Raw genomic sequence first — 19907 nt, 5'->3', positions numbered from 1 at the left:
CAGTCAGCCAGCACTAGCTCATCCTCTGATCCAGTCTCACGAACCCACCTGAAACAGCTCACTGCTACCTCCCCAAAAGAGCCTCTCTGACCACTCTGGCAAAAGCAGCCTCCTCCCTCATGTTAAAATGAGTTTACCTTCTGCATAATAGGTATCAATGCTTGACACTGTTTGTTTTTATGCTTAGTGTCTGTCTCTACTCACTACAGTGTAAACTCCTGGCTCGTGGCATCCCCAGCACTGCACAGTAACCACACATAGAAGGTGTTCAGTAAACACCTGTTGACTGACTGATGAACTGGGTTGAACCACACACTTACCTACCACTGTGACCAACTACACATCATCTAGTACACCTCCAGCAAATGTAAATGCACATTTTCTTAAACATTTTTTATTTAGCCCTCCCTCCCTCTCCTCATAAAAATGAACAGTGGGGCTGCTATCCAGGTCAAATTTATCTATTTTAAAAAATGTTTACAGCCAGGCGCGGTGGCTGATGCCTGTAATCGGCCTTGGGAGGCCGAGGCGGGCGGATCACAAGGTCAGGAGTTCGAGACCAGCCTGGCCAGCCTCATCTCTACCAAAGATACAAAAAATTAGCTGGGCATGGTGGCACGTGCCTGTAATCTCAGCTACTCAGGAGGCCGAGGCAGGAGAATCGCTTGAACCCACAACTACAGGTTCCAACTGTAACTTTACAACTTGTAACTTCAACAGTTAAGATACACAGCAGGATTCCAAAAACTGTCTTCATGATCATCACTAAGACTGAAAAATGAGGCAATACTCTCCAAAGAGATGAAAACATAATGGCAATTGAAATGTTGTATGCATTGTAACTCCATATTTACTGCTGAACAAGAGCCTTGGCACCCACAAATCCCTCCTTCTCACCCAGGTGAAAAAAAGCCAGCAGCACCTTCCTCTGTGAGGATCTACTCTGTTAGTTCACTTAGTTACTTCCTTACTTTCCAGGTCTAAGTCAAGTATATACTGGCGACCCTGACCAGTAACCTTCCACAGCACTTGGAAAATAACTGGCACCCAGGTTCCTAAGGAAAGTTTACATCTTTTCTTAGTCCTCATTTTTATCCTAATCCCTTTCAAACTATTAGCCAAACTGTTCTTTCTAATGCCACTTCTAGTTTTCTGAGTCTCTTGAGGAGAAATAACTGAACTTGTTAGAATGGTTTGTAAACTAAAAGTCAATCATCTTTTAGTAGGGAGGAAGCATGTTTTCATCTGTCTGGACCGTTCTAGATGGGAGAAGATACTGGAATTGAGTGGATAAGGACTGCAGCTACTTGAAGGCATTTTTGTAACAAAGAAAAGCAAAGTTCACCAGACTTTGAATATAAATTGTGGCCATACTAATAAGGAAAGAAAAATATATTACCCCACAAGGACAAAGTAAATCAGGTCATAACCAGAGGACAGATTTCAACAAATTTCTGGAAGACAAAAAGCTAGTGGGGGACTGGTGATTAACGTTTGAGGATGAAAGAAACCACACCCTAGATTTCAGGCAGAGGTAACTAAGGCAGGGAGGCAGCCAAGTTGTCTAGCAGAGCCCCAAAGACGTCCTGGACTCTGAGATGGCAAGTACTGTGGAGGGCAGGAAAAAAAAGAGAAAAAGAGGCTGGGCTGGGCATGGTGGCTCATGCCTGTAATCCCAGCACTTTGGGAGGCCAAGGTGGGTGGATCACCTGAGGTCAGGAGTTCGAGACCAGCCTGGCCAACATGGTGAAACTCTGTCTCTACTAAAAATACAAAAATTAGCTGGGCATGGTGGCACATGCCTATAACCCCAGCTACTTGGGAGACTGAGGTAGGAGAATTGCTTGAACCTGGGAGGTGGAGGTTGCAGTGAGCCGAGATTGCACTGTTGCACTCCAGCCTGGGCAACAAGAGTGAAACTCCGTCTCAGAAAAAAAAAAAAAAAAAAAAAAAGAAAGAGAAAAGAAAAGAGGCTGAACATGGGGTAAACTGCAGGTCTCCATAAAGAGCAGCAGATCCTGCCCATCCCTTCTCCTCCCCCAACATACAGCGGTCCCCAGCCAGTCACTCAGTTATCTCTTTATCTCAAAATAGCATGCATAAACTGTTCTTGCTGGATTTATTAGCCTCAATCACTAGATGGGTCTTCTTAGAGAAACTGCACACACTGCAGGAGAGAGCTAGAGCCATACTATGATGGTATTGGTGCCCCCAGAGTAAAGCCCATCTCAGGGGGTCACTTACGGGGCCCCAGATAACAATTCATGTGAACTCCTCCCTGGATTGAGACACTGGAGTCCTAAGAAGATGAAATCCTAGGCCAGGCGCGGTGGCTCACACCTGTAATCCCAGCTCTCAGGGAGGCAGAGGCGGGAGGATAGCTTGAGCCCAGGAGTTCGAGACCTGCCTGGGTAATATAGCGAGACCCCGTTCTCCACAAAAAGGAAAAAAAAAAAAAAAAAGACAAAAAAAAAAAAAGGAAAGATGAAATCCTAGCACGCTACTTATTATGCAGTAAACAATATCAACCCAGTCAGACACTGAACACTTTTAAGAGTTTTCAGCTGTTTTAATTACCTTATTGACAAATCATAGAAACCAACCATGGCTAGGGAACAGAATATTTTATCAACTTTGATAGTACAAAAGTAAGTGTACAGCTAGAGAAGGAGGGAGCGGGCAAGCAGATGTGGTGGTAATAGCCTTATTTATGGTGTAGAGAGTCAGGTGACACGATCAACGGTGAATGGAATGGGAAATCTGGTTGTAATGAATGTATTGTCTGGAGTTGCCGGATGTCTAGAAGAGAGGTGAGGAAATGGAGGTGTGGTGCAAGTAAGCTTCAACCTTGAGTTGTTTTTTTTTTTTTTTTCTGTGACAGAGTTTAGCTCTTGTTACCCAGGCTGGAGTGCAACGGCGCGATCTTGGCTCACTGCAAACTCCACTTCCCAGGTTCAAGTGATTCTCCTGCCTCAGCCTCCCAAGCAGCTGGGGTTACAGGCATGCCCCACCACACCTGGCTAATTTTGTACTTTTAGTAGAGACAGGGTTTCACCGTGTTGGTCAGGCTGATCTTGAATTCCTGACCTCAAGTGATCCACCTGCCTCAGCCTCCCAAAGTGCTGGGATTACAAGCATAAGCCACCGCGCCTGGCTGATTCAACCTTAATATTTATGGCAGAAAGTCACTAGACAACGATCACAGTTGATACATTCAGAAACAGCAGTACATGCATATTATTTTGAGATACAGAGATATCTACAGCAGAACAAAAAAGCACAGCTAAAATTGGTTTGCCTGTGGATAAGGGATTTGGGGCGGGATTTGGGCAGGGATTGTTGCCTTTTATTAGAAGGCCTTCAGTCCTATTTGATTCATTAAGTATGAACAAGTGTTGCCTTAAAAACTAAAAGTTTGGGGACAGGAGAAGAATAAAGAAAAATAGTGGTATATTTTATGAAATAAGAGAGAGGAAGTCTCACACACAGTATGGTAGGAAAGAGTGTGGAACGGTTAAGCTGGATACTGCATAACTATGGTAACAGATGTAGCTAATTTAAGACACAAATGAGGGTGTTGGAAAGATCTAAGAGAAATATGGTGTTAAGAGGGAAGGAGAATAAATTCTAAAAAAAGGGATGCTGAGATAATCAGTATGGATGCTATGCCATCTGACATGAGGAAAGGAGGAAAGAACCGAATCCGCCCTCACTTTTCCTGTCTTTTCACAGTAGATTTTTCAAAGTAAACCCCTAGATATTCTTATGGGGACTCCATGCCGAGTAAAGAAAGCAAACAAGATAAAATTCATACTCAATAAAATAACACAGGCAGAAAATCACGTCCATTGTTAAATGAAATTGTGTTTCATAAAGCCTCCATGCATTTCAAAGTTTAATAACTTCATTTGTTCTTTGAGAAAAACAATTTAAAAATAACATTCAAATGCCCTTGTATTGATTTTGCCTTCAATAAAATGATTCACAATCAAGCACAAACATTTAACAACCCTTTCAAAATTCCACAGAAAATTACCAAAGGAATGTAAAAATAGGAACAAATCTCCATCACTTTTGGTTACCAGGGAGGCTGCCATCCACGCGGCAGGAACTGTGAGGGATCAACATCTTTATAACACTGGTTCTTCCCATCCGGGAACATGACATTCTATTTCTTGAGTAAATATTGGTAATGCATATTTTCTGTGGAAATAGTCCATTTCATCAAGATTTTCACAGATGTTGGGATGCAATAATGCACAGTGTTCTTGAGATTTCACATCTTTTCTCCATGCTCTTCCATATGTCATTTCTAGCTTTGTGAATGTTTTTTGCCTTTTCATCTTAATTAGGCTTTCTGGAAGTTTGTCTATTTTATTGGCTTTCTAAAAGAACTAACTGGCTAGATAAAAGGTGGGGAGAGGGCATATAAGGAGGTAGAAAGAGTTGCTTTTGGAAGTGTTGGGAGGGTGGGAAAGCATGTTCAGAAAGATGGAATGGTTCAGCCTACCTAGGGGGTAGAGCATAAAGGAAGAAGAAGAAAAGCAGTTGAGGCAGGTAAGGAGTTTGGGCTTTATCCAGAAGGTAGAGAAATAATGAGATTAGATTTTTGTTTTAAAGAGATCATCTATGCAACACAGTGAGACCTCATCTCTACTAGATATAAAAAAAAATTAGCCAGGCATGTTGGCATACACTGTAGTCCCAGCTGCTTGGGAAGTTGAGATGGGAGGATTGCTTGAGCCCAGGAGGTCAAGGCTGCAGTGAGCCGTGACTGCACCGCTGCACTCCAGCCTGAGCAACAGAGCAAGACCCTGTCTCAAAAAAAAAAAAAAAAAAGATAAACTATGGATGGAGGAAGACTGGACTGGAAGCAGGGAAGAAGGTGGGGGGACTCTAAAGTAATCCAGGGTTTCAGCCAGGAGCAGTGTGTTCATATGAAACAGAAACCCAAGCAAAGTAGCCCAGGCAGAATGGAAGGCAACATCGACATGGAAACCAAAGTCTAGCCTGGACTCATGGAAACTACTAGAATTGTAATCAATTCAGGGAGCCATGGGGATGGGGTGAAGGATGTCAAATGGTCCTTAGAGCTGCTACTGATAGAAGCCACAGGGATTTACTACTTGGCCTAGTAAGTTTTTGAAGCCACTTCAAGACAGGAAAAAAGGCACAGATAAACATTCCTGATATTAAATGGAGCAGAGAAATTTGTTTTCAGGTACCTAGATCCTAAGCTCTCTGGCCTCCAGATTCTGCCCTGGAAGCTTGCAGGATGAGGCCCTATACATTACGGGTATTTACTGCTGGGTGGAGTAGCATTTATTTACGTAATTTTGTATCTTCATTTTTAGCTGCATCTGGTGAAGTGATCAGAATCAACCTTGATTGAAGCTGGATATATTATATCCCCACTTTACTGGGAGCTCCCTCAGCACATGTCTGAGGAACTGAGGGTGCTATGATTTGGATATTTGATCCCTCCAAAGCTCATGTTGAAGGAGGGGGTGCCTCTTGGGAGGTGTTTGGGTCACGGTGGTGGATCCCTCATGAATGGCTTGGAGCCATTCTTGCAGTAGTGAGTGAGATCTCACTCTTTTCATTCCCATGACAGCTGGTTGTTAAGAAGAGCCTGGCATCTCCCTCCCCTCTCTCTTGCTTCCTCTCTTGCCATGTGATCTCTGCACACACCAGTTCCCCTTTGCTTTCTGTCAGGAGTGGAAGCAGCCTGAGGCTTCCACAAGCTGCCCAGTCTTCCAGCCAGTAGAATCATGAGCCAAGTAAACCTTTTCTCTATAAATTACCTAGCCTTGGATATGCCTTCATAGCAACACAGGCAGACTAAGATGGGGGTCTGCCACTCAAGGTGGCAGTGCTGATAGATTTCCCAGGGCCCTTGGATTTATATCCCTCATCCCCACCCCACTAACCATACCACAGCCCACCTAGCCCTGTTGCATTAAGCCTGGGGATACTAGCACTCAGCTGAGAGGACATCACTGCTTCTTCCCACGAAAGCCCCTTGATGCTCATGGGCTGGTTGATATTGGCTGGCACCATCTGTCCTCTAACTTTTACAGAGTCCTTAAAGAATCTAGGCCCAGTGTTTGTCCTCTTCTCTAAAACTCAAATCGATGTTTTCCTTACTATATTTGTCTTTGTTCATTTTGAAGAAAAGGAAGGCAAATATTTAGGCCAATGGTGCCATCTTGAAACCTACATATGTGTGTTTATAACCCTGTACCTGCAACTCGGACCTTGGGTCCCAGCCCTGACACATGCATACATCTGCCTCTCTACTGGCCATCCCCACCTCAAACTCATCTTGTCTAAAACTGACCACTGTCTTGCACAAACCACTTCCTTCTTGGCTGTGCTGGATTCCCCAATAATCAGACAAAGTGAGTCTTAGAGCACCAAGCAAAGCAGGGCTCCAAATACTCTTGGAATAAATTTGATCTATATTTTTTGAAGCATCAAAGTAGTCACCATGGAGATGTTATAACAGTGAATAAGATACAAATGGTACAATTCTAATTTTTTAAAGTTTCTGAGAAACAAGTCTGATGTACTTTGTTTGAGGATACAAATTTAGATTATAAAATTATAAAAAGAAAGCAAGAAAATGGTCACCATAAAAGGAAGGTGAGTGTACCTCCAGGGGGAAGCAGGGTGTGGTCCGAGGGTACACTGGGCTCCGGGAGCTGGCTGTGTCCTGCTTCTCGATCTGCATGGTGGTCACACAGGCATTCACTTTATATTTTGCTAAACTGCACATTTGTTTCATGTCGTTTCTTATATCTGTTATGTTTTATATATTTTAAGGTTTTTTAAAATAAAGTAGTCACTACAAGGGAAAGAAACAAAACTTCCGTGGGCTTTCATACAGTTATTTTGATAAAGTTGGCAACAAACTTATCTTCCATCATACAAAATGCCAGAAGACAAAAGAAGAATATTTGGAGTTTTTAGGTAAAAAGATTATGATGAAGAAGTGTATGCCCCAAAAGGATGATGTTACCGTGAGAGGGCAACATAAAGAAGTTAGAGGGCAAGCAAGAACTACCGGAACATACTACCTTTCCTGAAAAAGATTCCAGCTAATCAAGGAATAAGTGAAAATGAAGATTGAGCATAGGAAATGGACTGAGTGTTGTAACCTATATAACTCTCAGTCTAGATAGCAGCTGTTAGTATGGTTAGGAAACATAATATAAATGTCAAAAATAATTCTGGAAAGCAAAAGCATGCACTGCTTTTTTTTTTTTTAAGAAAATAATCTGGATCTAAAAGCCAAATTTTTTTTTTTTTTTTTGAAACGAAGTCTCTCGCTCTGTCGCCCAGGCTGGATGGAGTGCAGTGGCGCGATTCCGGCTCACTGCAAGCTCCGCCTCCTGGGTTCTCGCCATACACCTGCCTCAGCCTCAGACGAGTAGCTGGGACTACAGGCACCCGCCTCCACGCCCGGCTAATGTTTTGTATTTTTAGTAGAGACGGGGTTTCACCGCGTTAGCCAAGATTATCTCGATCTCCTGACCTCGTGATCCACCCATCTCAGCCTCCCCAAGTGCTGGGATTACAGGCGTAAGCCACCACACCTGGCAAGCCAAAATGTTTTTAAGGCAAAAAGTTAGTGGCAATAGATGGGCAACAAAAAAGAAATTAAAGCTGGGCATGGTGGCTTACACCTGTAATCCCAGTACTCTGGGAGGCCTAGGCGGGTGGATCACCTGAGATCAGGAGTTTGAGACCAGCCTGGCCAACGTGGTGAAACCCAGTCTCTACTAAAAATACAAAATTAGCCGGGCATGGTCTGGTGCCTGTAATCCCAGCTACTTGGGAGGCTGAGGCATGAGAATCACTTGAACCCAGGAGACAGAGGTTGCAGTGAGATAAGATCGTACCACTGAACTCCAGCCTGGGTGACAGAAAAAAAGAAGGAAGGAATTAAAGTATACTAAATCTCTCATTATTTATGAAAGAACAAATAGACACAACTATATTTTTTAATGTTAATGAAGACAAGTAGAAAAAATGGGCAGAAAATTTCCCTTTTATCTAAAGAACAAGGGACTCTTACACTACATTTAAGTTAAGAAACGGGATGGGAAAATAGCTTGGAATTTTTTTAATGTAAAATAAAATTTTAGAAGATCTGTGACTGTATCACATACAATAAATGTAAATTTAGTCACAATTGGATTAAACATCCAATTATGATGCTTAAAATAGACAAAAATCAAAATGACATAAAAGAAGAAAGCTTAAGAAGAAAGAGAATGAGCATCACACCAGGGAAATGAAAACAGAAAGAAGGCAGGACCAGATTTCTTATCACACAGTAAAATTTAAGACAAAAATGAAAATACAACGAGACAAAGAAGGTCTGGAAATACGGAAGATTCACCCCACAATGGAGAGTCAAGAGTCACAACATCTGTGTCACAGAGGATAACCAGTCATCCCCATTTGCCTGGCACTGTCCTAGCTTCAGCACTGAAAATCCCTCATCCCAGAAAACCCATCAGTCCTAGGCAGTCAGGGCCCTAAGTAATACAGCATCAAATGTAACTATGTAAAAACACATAAAATATACACGAATACATATCTATAGCATATAATTACATAATTATATATCAAATAAATATATAAATATAACTGTATATAATATATATGGATTTAAAGGTGTAGGGATATGCTAAAGGACATAGCAAAAGGAAAGCAGTCAAAAATATCATTTTCTTTTTTTGGAGATGGAGTTTCACTCTTGTTGCCGTGATCTCGGCTCACTGCAACCTCCACCTCCTGGGTTCAAGCAATTCTCCTGCCTCAGCCTCTAGAGTAGCTGGGATTACAGGCGCCCGCCACCACACCCAGCTAATTTTTGTATTTTTAGTAGAAACGGGGTTTCACAATGTTGGCCAGGCTGGTCTGGAACTCCTGACCTCAGGTGATCCACCCTGCCTCGGCCTCCCAAAGTGCTGGGATTATAGGCGTAAGCCACCGCACCCAGCCAAAAATATCATTTGAGACTAACATCTTTTGTATTCTTTGACAGATTACTTAGGTACAAAGAAAAGTGTAAAATAAATTTGAATAATGTAATCAATAAATTTGTTTAAATCTATACAACTGAAGTTTAGCCTCCACAGAGGATATACTTTCGCTTCATCTCTTTCAGTAACATTGGCAAAGCTTTCCTATGTAGTTTATCTTGGAAGACAGACCAGGATGGAATCTTTACTAGAAGCTTGCCATTCCATGAGTGCTCTTCGAGTTTGGAAGATTTAGTGGTGGTTGTCATTGAAGACAGGCAGTTTTTTGTATTACTGCTTTAAAATTCTTTCAGGCTAAAACTGTAGCAGCCAAGGTATATGGAGTCAAATATTGTGGCTGCAATCTCTTCTAAAGATTCAAATTCTATTCCAAGAATCTATGTGTGTCCCTGTACATAGTTCAAAATGCTTAAACTATATAAAAATCTCTTTTGGAGGAAAAAATTTCTCATAGACCTCGTGGTTGACCTAAGTCACCTTTATTAAAATGTAACTTAAATATGTATACTCATAAATACCAGTTCTAAGCACCTATGCTTTACAGCTTTATATTATTAAAATGCCAAAACAATATATAAACACAACCATCAACTTTAAAATATCAAATTAGTAAAATTAATTTATTGCAATAGGTAAGTCTTTCACATGTAACAACTCATTCTTATAATATCGCCATGCAATCAATGCCATATATTTATTCCTATATTATCATAAGAAACTGAGCAGCAGAGAGGTTGAGTAACTTGCCTAAAGTCTCACAGCTAGTAAGTAGAAAAATAATTTTTGAAGTCAGACAGTCTGCTATCACTCAACCATCAGAACAAATTACCCGTCTCATTTCCTTTTTTTTTTTTTTTTTTTTTTGAGATGGAGTCTCGCTCTGTTGCCCAGGCTGGAGTGCAGTGGCGTGATCTCGGCTCACTGCAACCTCTGCCTCCAGGGTTCAAGTGATTCTCCTGCCTCAGCCTCCTGAGTAGCTGAGATTACAGTTGCCCACCACCATGCCCAGCTAATTTTTGTATTTTTAGTAGAGACGGGGTTTCACTATGTTGGTCAGCCTGGTCTCGAACTCCTGACCTCAGGTGATCCACCTGCCTCAGCCTCCCAAAGTGCTGGAATTACAGGCGTGAGCCACAGTGCCCGGCCCCGTCTCATTTTCTTAGATGTAAGGTACCTATTGGAGAGTTACTAAATATGCATTAAATGAAGATCTAATTCAAATATTGTTAAAATCCACAACAGCTACTTTTCTGTTGTGTTTTTACTACATCTGCTGCTAATAAATTGCTGCACACTTGATCCACACACAGGTAGAACTGGCATGAGATCTTCAATCCCTGCCAATAGAGCAGTGGTCGCCAGGAGCTGTTCTTTTGGAGTTGGCAAGCTGTGTGTGCCCTGTGTAGACTCACTCTCTCCACTATTCAAACTCCCCTTCCCTTCCCATGGGCTGTGGCTGGAGCCATCCGTCCTGTCCATGGCTCCAATGGAAAGATACAAAGGCAAACACAGACTCCAGCATCGGTTTCAGCCTTGCCATCAAGATGATCCAGAACACGTTTTTATTGCTAATTATTTATGATTAGCACTGGAATATGCCAGGCATGGTGGCTCCTGCCTGTAGTCACAGCTACTCAGGAGGGAGAGGTGGGAGAACCACTTGAGCCCAGGAGGTCCAGGCTGCAGTGAACTATGATCATGCCACTGCATTCCAGCCTGGGCAACAGAGCAAGATCCCTACTCAAACAGTCTGGGTGACAGAGCGAGACTCTGCAAAAACAAAGATTATCGCTGGAATAAAACCACTAATGTCAGATAATACACAGAGCCTTCAAGATATCTTCAGAACCCCAGGGGGCTGAGAGACCTGTGGCCTGGTATCATTAGCTCACGCTGAGGGCCCCTGTAAAAAACAACCCTGTGAAATTTGTCCTTGTGTCTGACGAGGAGGTGATTGAAGGCATCATTTCAAACACTATGTCATATTAGGAAAAAGTTCCTTTCTGGTCTGGGAATCAAGAACTGTCGGCTGGGCAAAGTGGCTCACACCTGTAATCCCAGCACTCCGGTAGGCAGAAGCAGGTGGATCACTTGAGGCCAAGAGTTTGAGACCAGCCTGGCCAACATGGTGAAACCCTGTCTCTACTAAAAATACAAAAATTAGCCGGGTGTGGTGGCATGCTATTTGGGAGGCTGAGGCATGAGAATCACTCGAACCCAGGAGGTGGATGTTGCAGTGAGCTGAGATCATGCCACTGCACTCCAGCCTGGGCGACAGAGTGAGATTGTGTCTCAAAAAAATACAAAACGTAAAAAATAAAAAAATAATTGTTGTGTTTTTATGTTCTGGCCATATATTATTTTGTGTTTTGTGTTTTTCCCACACAGCTGTTATCACAATTTGTAATTATATATTCATCTGAGAGATTTCTTGACGAATGTCCATCTCTTACATTTGTCTTTAAGTGCCCATCAGGGCAGAGACCACGTCTATCTGCTTTATCCCTTTGTTCCCAGTACGTCTCACGGCACCCGGCACGTAGTAAGTCCTCACTGAATGTTTGTTGAGTGAAGTGTGTGAATGAGTTTAACAAATGAATAAAACATATAAGCCATGGGCTCATCAATTTCTTTTTTCCTTATGCTGCAAGAAAGTTTAGAGCTGGATTTGTTTCCTGCCTGTAGCCATTGTAGAAGGTATCATGCTCATGTTTTTGTATAAGCCTCATGCTTAAGACCATTTTATGACTCCACCCTTAGTGTCCTTTTTTCTTTCCCAACTACTTCCAAGTTAGGCTGCCTTGCCATATTTACGAATCCCTGTAAACTATCTTAAATCCCTTGTGGAACAGGTGGTAATAAATAAATATATCTGCTAGTCTTTTTTATATGTATTTAAAATCTTAACACTAAACCCGCTGCCAGCAAACACATTTGCTCATCTGTTAACCTTAAGAATAGCTGAGATCTGCTAATTCCAGCACTATACTAATATTTAAAACAAATTCAACCCAAGCCTGGAAACCACAGCATATCATGTTAGGCATTGTTGTACGTTGTGTATGTGACAAGCATGTTTCTAATAAGGCTACTTTCTTGTGGACAAGAAAGAACATAGGGCTTACTACAAAATTCTTATGGATTTTGGATCAAAGAATAATTCATCTTTAGTGGTTTTTCAAAATGTGTTGACATCATACTAATAATGAAAACTTTGCTTTTACTTGTGCCCTATGCACGGAGGAGTGGGGGAGGAGGGCTGGGCAAGATCCTGATCTATAGGAGAAAAGTCTCTACAAAGAAAAGTTTGATCACCTTACACAATTAAAGTAGAACATTATAAAGTAAAAATATTAAATGGTCTAAACCCCCCTTTTAAGTCTCTAACATATATTATTCATATGCTAATGGAGATATTATTTGCAAGTCTGAAACGTCATAGTTCTTGTCTTTGGTCAGATTCATTTAAAGCACTTAAAATGCTGACTTGCTATTTTTCTCTTAAAAAAACAGAACATAATTTTCTAATCCCATTAATGAGAACACCCCTCACTGAACAAGTTAAACATCTCAGGAATCCCAGCTAGACCCACAAACTAGAAGTGAAAGCAGTTGCTTGCACCCTATCCAATCCCTTTGCTTCCGCCAGGATGCCAGACCAACCACTCCTTTTGGGTTACTCAGAAAGCACGAAATGTGCATTTAGGAAACTGAGATTCGATTTCTATTATCGATAAAGCTCATATGAGTCCGTTGAATCTTGGACGACAAACGGCAAGAGGGAAGAGTGGGTGTAAGGAAACAGATGGGTAATAACCGTGTGTCAGAGATAAATGACAGTTTTTTAAAGAATTTTATAGGGTGTGGGCTGGAGCTTGCTTTTTTATTTTCTATTTCTGTTTCCTATTCTCTATTTTTATTTTTGGGCAGGAGATGGAGATTAGGGGTGAGAAAAGGAAGGAAGAGAAAAGGCAAGACAATAGGCCAGACCCGAGAGCCTGATCTGCATCCTAAAGCAGTCTGCCCCTCCCTCCCTTCCCCCCAACACCAGGTAGGCTGTGGTGTGATTTCAAAACAAGCAGACGCCGACTCCCGCCTCTAGGACCGGGATGGCCTCCGCCCCGGCAACAGAAAGGGAGGGAAGGCAGGGAGAGGAGAGGGAAGATGGAAGAGGGGAACAGACTGGCAAGATCCCCTCGGGGACAGTGGGGGTTTTTTCCCTCCAAAGTGGTGGAGCCGCATAAAATCCAAACCCACGAGGCCCGCTCACGTGCCGGTTGCCCCGATCTCAATGTGGGCGGCTGCCGACGCCGCACCTGCTCGGCCCGCCAATGCGGCTGAGCGCCGCGCCGCCGGCGATCGCGAGGCCCCGGGGGACGCGCCCAGCCCCGCCAAGCCCGCCCCGCAAGGCTCTCCCGGAGGGCGGCGGCCGAGCGGGAAGGAAAGAGAGGGGAGAGGAGGGGCGGCTCCGCCCGGCTAGGCGAGGCAAGGCTCGCCGCCGCTCCATTCGGACCCAAAAGAAAGCCCCACCTGTCAGGCGTTACGCTCCAGGCGAGGGTCCCACCATCCCCAAGCAGGGGCCAGTGCTTGCAGCCCCGATTTCCTAGGAGCCTCCGATGCTACATCATCACCAGAAACCTTTAGGCGCAAAACACACTGGCGCCGGCCAGGGCTGCAGCACCGACGCGCTCGGCAACAGAGCGCCCCACCTGGGCCGAGCGGCTCCCGCCCGGCCGAGGGATGCCAGGGTCTCCGCGCCAGGACACCAGCGACCCCAGGCAGCCCACCAAGCCCACTCCCCAGACCCTTACCTCCTGAGTGGCATCTTAGCTCTCTCCAGTCGGCCACTGCGGGTTGGTTTTGTTATTTTATGGGTTTGGGGGCGGGGGGGTTGCGCTTAAAAAATCCACCCAGCTAATTTGCAGAGCAGCGTTTTCTGCCCATGCTGCAGCCCGCGCTCGTCAGAGCTGCTGGGAGATAACCCAGCAGTGCAGCGGCTCCGCGGCGGCGGGGATGACTGGCCACGGACGCCGCAGTTCCTTGACAAAAGGCTCGGGTTCCCGCTAGTTCCTCACAGCCCTGCCGTCAGAATTAAAGCCATTTCCCGCACGAGGCTGGGAGGAAATGAGAGCTCTCCCGGCCCTGCGCGCTGACAAAAGGCCGCTGCGCGGTGCCCACAGCGCCCCCTCCAGCGGGCCGAGCCGGCCGCCCGAGGGCCGCGGTGCTGCAGTGCCCCCGCCCGCAGCGCCCCCCACCGTCCCGCAGCGGCCCCGCCCCGCAGCGCCCCCCTCCGCCCGGCAGCGCCCCCTCGCCGCAGCGCCGCCGCAGACCCCCCTAGCCAGGCTTCCAGCCTCCTTCCACCCTGGCCCCACACCACTTACTGCCCGGGATGGCCAGAGCTCAGCAGGGGAGTCTGTTACTAGGGAGAAAATCTGAAACAGAGCTCTCTTGGGGGAATGTATCCTCCCTGGAAGGGAGAAAGCAAAAGTCTTACACTTGGAATATTTCTTTTCGTCTGGAAAGGACAACTAGCCTTCGGAAGATAATTCTGTTAGTGATTTTAATAGCAATTATTTGACTGAATTCCAAACCAAAATTCTCTCTGTCCTGATTCTCACTTCCTTTTCAACTAGGACAAAATTTTTGTTGTGGCCCTGCCCTTGGGGGCTGTGGACCCAACTCTCTCCAACTCTCACTACATTCTCCTCCCACTCCTTTCCTTCCTCAGGTCTCCGGCCCCAGAAGGAACAGGTGTGTAGTGAGTGGGGAACTGATAGGGAACCAGAATACTTCGGTTGCCGTCTTAGAGCTGCTCTTAATCAGCTGTGTGACCTTAATCAACCCACTTAACCTCTCTGGGCCTCGTCGTCTTCCTCTGTAAAATGACAGTGTACCTAAGGCACCTCGCATTTCCAATACTTTCAAGGCCTGGCCCTCAGAGAGTAGGGGTATTAAGAGGTAGCTCTGGACTTTTCATCCCCATAATCTCCACCAGTCCCCAAAACTCCCCTCAATCAACATCCTCTCCAAGGGCTTTTGAAAATGTGCTTGTGAAAACGTACAGCTTCCAGAAAAGCCTCTGGCCACTGATCCAAAACCTAACCATGGCCCCTCTGCCCTTCCAGGTTCTGGGGCACCACAGCCCTCAGACACCCTCACAAAAGTCACTGGCCCCCATCACAGTGCTGCTGTGGAACCAGAATCTCTGGAGGTAGGCTCAGGATTTGGTAATTTTAACAAGCAACCCTAGTGATTCCTTTGCATACTAACACTTCAGAAACACCACTCTGAGAGATACTACTGATTTAGAAAAGAAAATGCCCATGACAACCCTAGAACTTCTGTTTCAGATGCCAGGATAAACTTGTCTTTCTGCTCCAGCCCCTCTTCCCTTACAAGAAACACACATGCACACCTGGTCCCTGCACCCTCCTTCCATACTCAGAGCTTCTCACTCATTCTCATTCAGAATCACTGATGCCACAAGCCTTCTCCCCATTCTCCTGTCAAAACCTGCTAGAAGAATTGTAACAAGTTCAGCCACACAAGATGAAACCCCTTCCCCTCCTCACCCCAGGTCCTAGGTCTGTCTGGTCAAGGAAGCCAGGAAGTGTTATGTTTATTGAGACATTCCTGGCAGCCATAGCTCTTTTGGTGCCAATGGGTGATGAGATCTGAGAAACAGGGAACCCCTTCTCCAGAGCTCAGAAGTCACAGGTAAGGTGGGCTCTATATCTTAATAGATAATACATATCTTAATAGAACCCCCAAAGAGAATGGAGAATTTTTGTTAGAAATAGCAGGTTTCATAAGTCATCCCAGTCGTTTCCATCCCTCCAAATTTCTCTTCCTAGTGTGTTATTTTGTTTTCTCACACGGATCCTAGCAAACCCTTGTTGGTTCCTGGCACTGTTCTGAGGGCTTTACATGCATTTTCACATAATCCTTACAAAACCTCTGTGAGGGCGGTACTATTATCATCCCCATTTTATAGATGAAGAGACTGAGGCCCAGAGATGTTAAGTCGCTTGCCCTAGGTCACACAGCTAATAGGTGACTGAGCAAGGAATCAAACTCAAGTGCTGTGACTCCAGAGTTTGTGGGCCCTAAACACTACACTGCATGGCCTCCCAGAGGGGACAAGAAAAGAAACTGTTTTTTCTTTTGAAACAGAGTCTCATTCTGTCACCCAGGCTGGAGTGCAGTGGCACAATCTCGGCTCACTGCAACCTCCTCTCCGTAGGTTCAAGCGATTCTCCTGCCTCAGCCTCCCGAGTAGCCAGGATTATAGGCATGCACCACCACACCCAGCTGATTTCTGTATTTTTAGTAGAGATGGGTTTTCACCATGTTGGCCAGGCTGGTCTGGAACTCCTGACCTCAGGTGATCTGCCCGTCTCGGCCTCCCAAAGTGCTGGGATTACAGGCATGAGCCACCACGCCAGGCCGAAAATAAACTGCCTTGTATTTATATATATATATATCATATATATACATATATGTATGTATATATGACATACATATATGTATGTGTGTATATATGTATGTATATATTATGTATAATATATGACATATACACAATATATGTATATATTATATATGACATATACACAATATATGTATATATTACATATGAAATATATACAATATATGTATATATTATATATGACATGTACAATATATGTATATATTATATATGACGTGTACAATATAGGTCTATATTATATATGACATATACACAATATAGGTATGTATTATATGACATATACACTATATAGGTATATATTATATATGAAATATACACTATATAGGTATATATTATGTATGACATACACTATATATGTGTATATTATATATGACATATACACTATACATGTATGTTATATATTATATATACACAATATATATTATATATTACATATATTTATATATATATGTCTGGCCTCTCCCAGGGTCCATCTGATACTGCATACTGAGAAAGTGGTGCCATCCTGGGACTTCGGAATTGTTCAAATGTCAGACAGGAAATAAGACTTCATTAATTCCCACATTCATAGCCTATAAGAAATTTTAATTGAAGTTCCAGAAATTCTAAATTTCAAATTCACTTCAAAATCCAAGAAAAGGAATCACAACTGTAATTGGCTCCAACTCTCACTGGAAGACCACGAGACTTCAGAGCTTCCACTGCAACAAGCCCAAGATGCCTGGCCCTTAACTGGGGCCAGAAAAACATGAGACCCCCATGTCAGACCCAGGAAAATCACAGCTGGCTAACCTTCCATGGCCAGATAGTTTAAAATTAGACTTTCTGACTGATTTGCAGTAAAATTTCTCATCTTCAAGTCTTCTGACAAAAATGTAGAATAACTAGTAGAGAGAGAAGCTGGCCAAGAATAACTAGTAGACAGAGAAGCTGGCAGTGCAACAGACACTGGCAGTGCCCCAGTGAGCCCTACCTCTTGGTATCCATGCCCTGTGTATTACCCTCTCCTTAGGTGCTGGCACGACTGTGGCTCACTTCTTACCAACAGGATAAGCCAAAGGTAATGGGATGTTCACTTCTGTGATTATATCACATAAGATTCTTTGTCTTGCTAGCAGACTGCCTCAGTTGGCTTCTTGACCTGCATGCTTTCATTAGTAGCCATGTTTGGAAGATCTACATGGCAAGGAACTGAGGGTGACATCCAGCCAATAGCCAGCTGGAAACTGAGACCCTCAGTCCAAAAAAGTCCTAGAGGAAATGAATTCCACTAACCATCACATAAGTTTAGAGGCAGATCCTTCCCCAGTTAAGCCTTCCACTGAGAACCCAGCCCTGCTGACACCTTGATTTCTGCCTTGTGAGAGACACTGAAGCAGAGGACTCAGTTAAGTAAAACCAGACTCAACTCCTGGCCACAGAAACCATGAGATAATAAATGTGTTGTTTTAAGTTGCTTGGTTTGCATTAATTTGTTACACAGCAATAGATAACTAATACGGGAGCTTAGCACTCTATAGGCCCAGGCATGCTTATCAGTGACCTTTTCTAGGGCATGCTGGAAATACTGGAGAAATTAACACCCCTGGGATCAGCCCTCAACCAATGACCATTAGGAGTTTGTGGATAAACAGCCTGGCTCACTCATCCCTGAGAGTTGGGAGAATACCTCAATGGTCTCCATTGTCTCCCAGAGAGCCTCAGCAGGATTGAGCCCCAGCTGCCCACAACAGCAACTTACCTGCTCACTCATGCATCTTTTGTGGACTTTTCTTCCCTATATCACTTTCCCACTCCCTTTCAGGTGCTTCCCGGGCTTGCTTCCCAACTTACACTCAAATCGTAATCTACTTTTAGGGGAACCCACTTTAAGATGGGGCAGGGAAGGGAAGATAGTGCTTTCAAAGGAAGACCACTGATAAATCGTAAGTCTAGATGTTCTGAAGATACCCAATAAATGAAAGTTCACCTCTATGGCTGATGCTGCTCTGGAAAGAGAACTGAATTGGAAGTCCAGGGCCTGGGGCTCCAATCTCAGTCCCAGGGAGCATGTGGACTTAGGAAAGACCCTGACCCCTTATTCTCCCTTACCCAGCTATAAAGTGAGGGTAACAGCACTTGCCCTCTGTTATGGGCTGAATCGCATCCCCCTCAAATTTATGTGTTGAAGCCCTAACCCCCAGTGCTTCACAATGTGACTGGATTTGGAGCTAAGTCCTTTAAAAAAGTAATTAAGGTAAAATGATGTCATATGTGTGGGCCCTAATCCAGTATGATTGATGTCCTTGTAAGAAATTTGGACACAAACTGGCATAAAGGGATGACCATATGAGGACACAGCAAGAAGGCAGCCATCTACACTCCAAGAAGAAATCATATCTGCCTACACCTTAATCTCAGACTTTGAGCCTCTAGAATGGTAAGACCACACATTTCTCTGGTTTACCATTACCATCTGGGATGCTTTGTTATGGGAGCCCCAGAAAACTAATACATCCTCCACGTGGCCAAGGTTGTCATGTAGACAAAATGGGACGTCAAGTGAAAGCACTTATGGTCTTATTACTTATTGAGACAACCAGACAGTGTAACCCCAGCCACACCAGGAAATAACCAGAGTAGTTCCAGAGACAGAGAGCCCCAGACTCCAGTTCCCACCATCACATTAAGTCCAGACCTGGAGAGCTGTGGATAGAACCATGCTGAGCCCTGATAACAAGTAAGTCCCTCTGGGGCAGGACTTCATGGACCCAGATGTTAAGTGCACTAGTTCCTCCTACCAGCCCACAATTTTTTTTATGATCGCCACTTGCCCAGCAGGACTTATTATTCTGGAGTTGTTATTCCTAGAATGTGCTAAAGCTTTCAGAGTCTGTCTTGAAACTTGAAGCTGATACCTCAGATAGACCCAGGGATTTGTTTCTGGTACCATGACTCTCTTACTACCCAATGCCCCTCAGGCAACTAGACCAGTAGATGGCTCTCATTCTGATTCTGAGGAATTCCGCTTAGGGCGTGTACAACTCACATCAGTAAGGGCTTCCTCATCCTTACCCCAAGACCCAGTTCCATACAATGCCACATTCAAAAGAAATAATCCCACTGCCAATGCCTTGAAAAGTTCTGCAAGTCATTGAATAGATGGAAAGGAGAGGGAGCAGGGGAAATTCTCTCTCATCCTCTTTGTTCAATGTAGTCCTACACCAGTGGAAGTTATCCTAGGAATTCCTAACCCTTCTCCTACCTTCCAGAGCTTTTCTTCTGTAGGTAGCTCTCTTTCCTCTCTAATAAAGATGGTGATATGGTTTGGCTGTGTCCCCACCCAAATCTCATCCTGAATTGTAGCTCCCATAATTGCCACGTGT

The 19907-nt window shown here is 44.1% G+C and overlaps 1 protein-coding gene across 1 annotated transcript in view; it reads right to left on the bottom strand.

Moving 5' to 3' along the window:
- ADD2 (adducin 2) overlaps positions 1-14205 on the bottom strand; it is a 106955-nt gene extending 92750 nt beyond the window's left edge. Inside the window, 1 exon segment of the mRNA NM_001266617.1 lies at positions 13868-14205. The gene's annotated coding sequence lies outside the window, so the exon portion shown is untranslated.
- Positions 14206-19907: the final 5702 nt, after the last annotated feature.

The sequence above is a fragment of the Macaca mulatta genome, chromosome 13 (assembly GCF_049350105.2).
Source record: "Macaca mulatta isolate MMU2019108-1 chromosome 13, T2T-MMU8v2.0, whole genome shotgun sequence".
In the NCBI taxonomy this organism is placed as follows: Eukaryota; Metazoa; Chordata; class Mammalia; order Primates; family Cercopithecidae; genus Macaca; species Macaca mulatta.
This window is presented reverse-complemented; position numbering and strand designations above follow the sequence as displayed.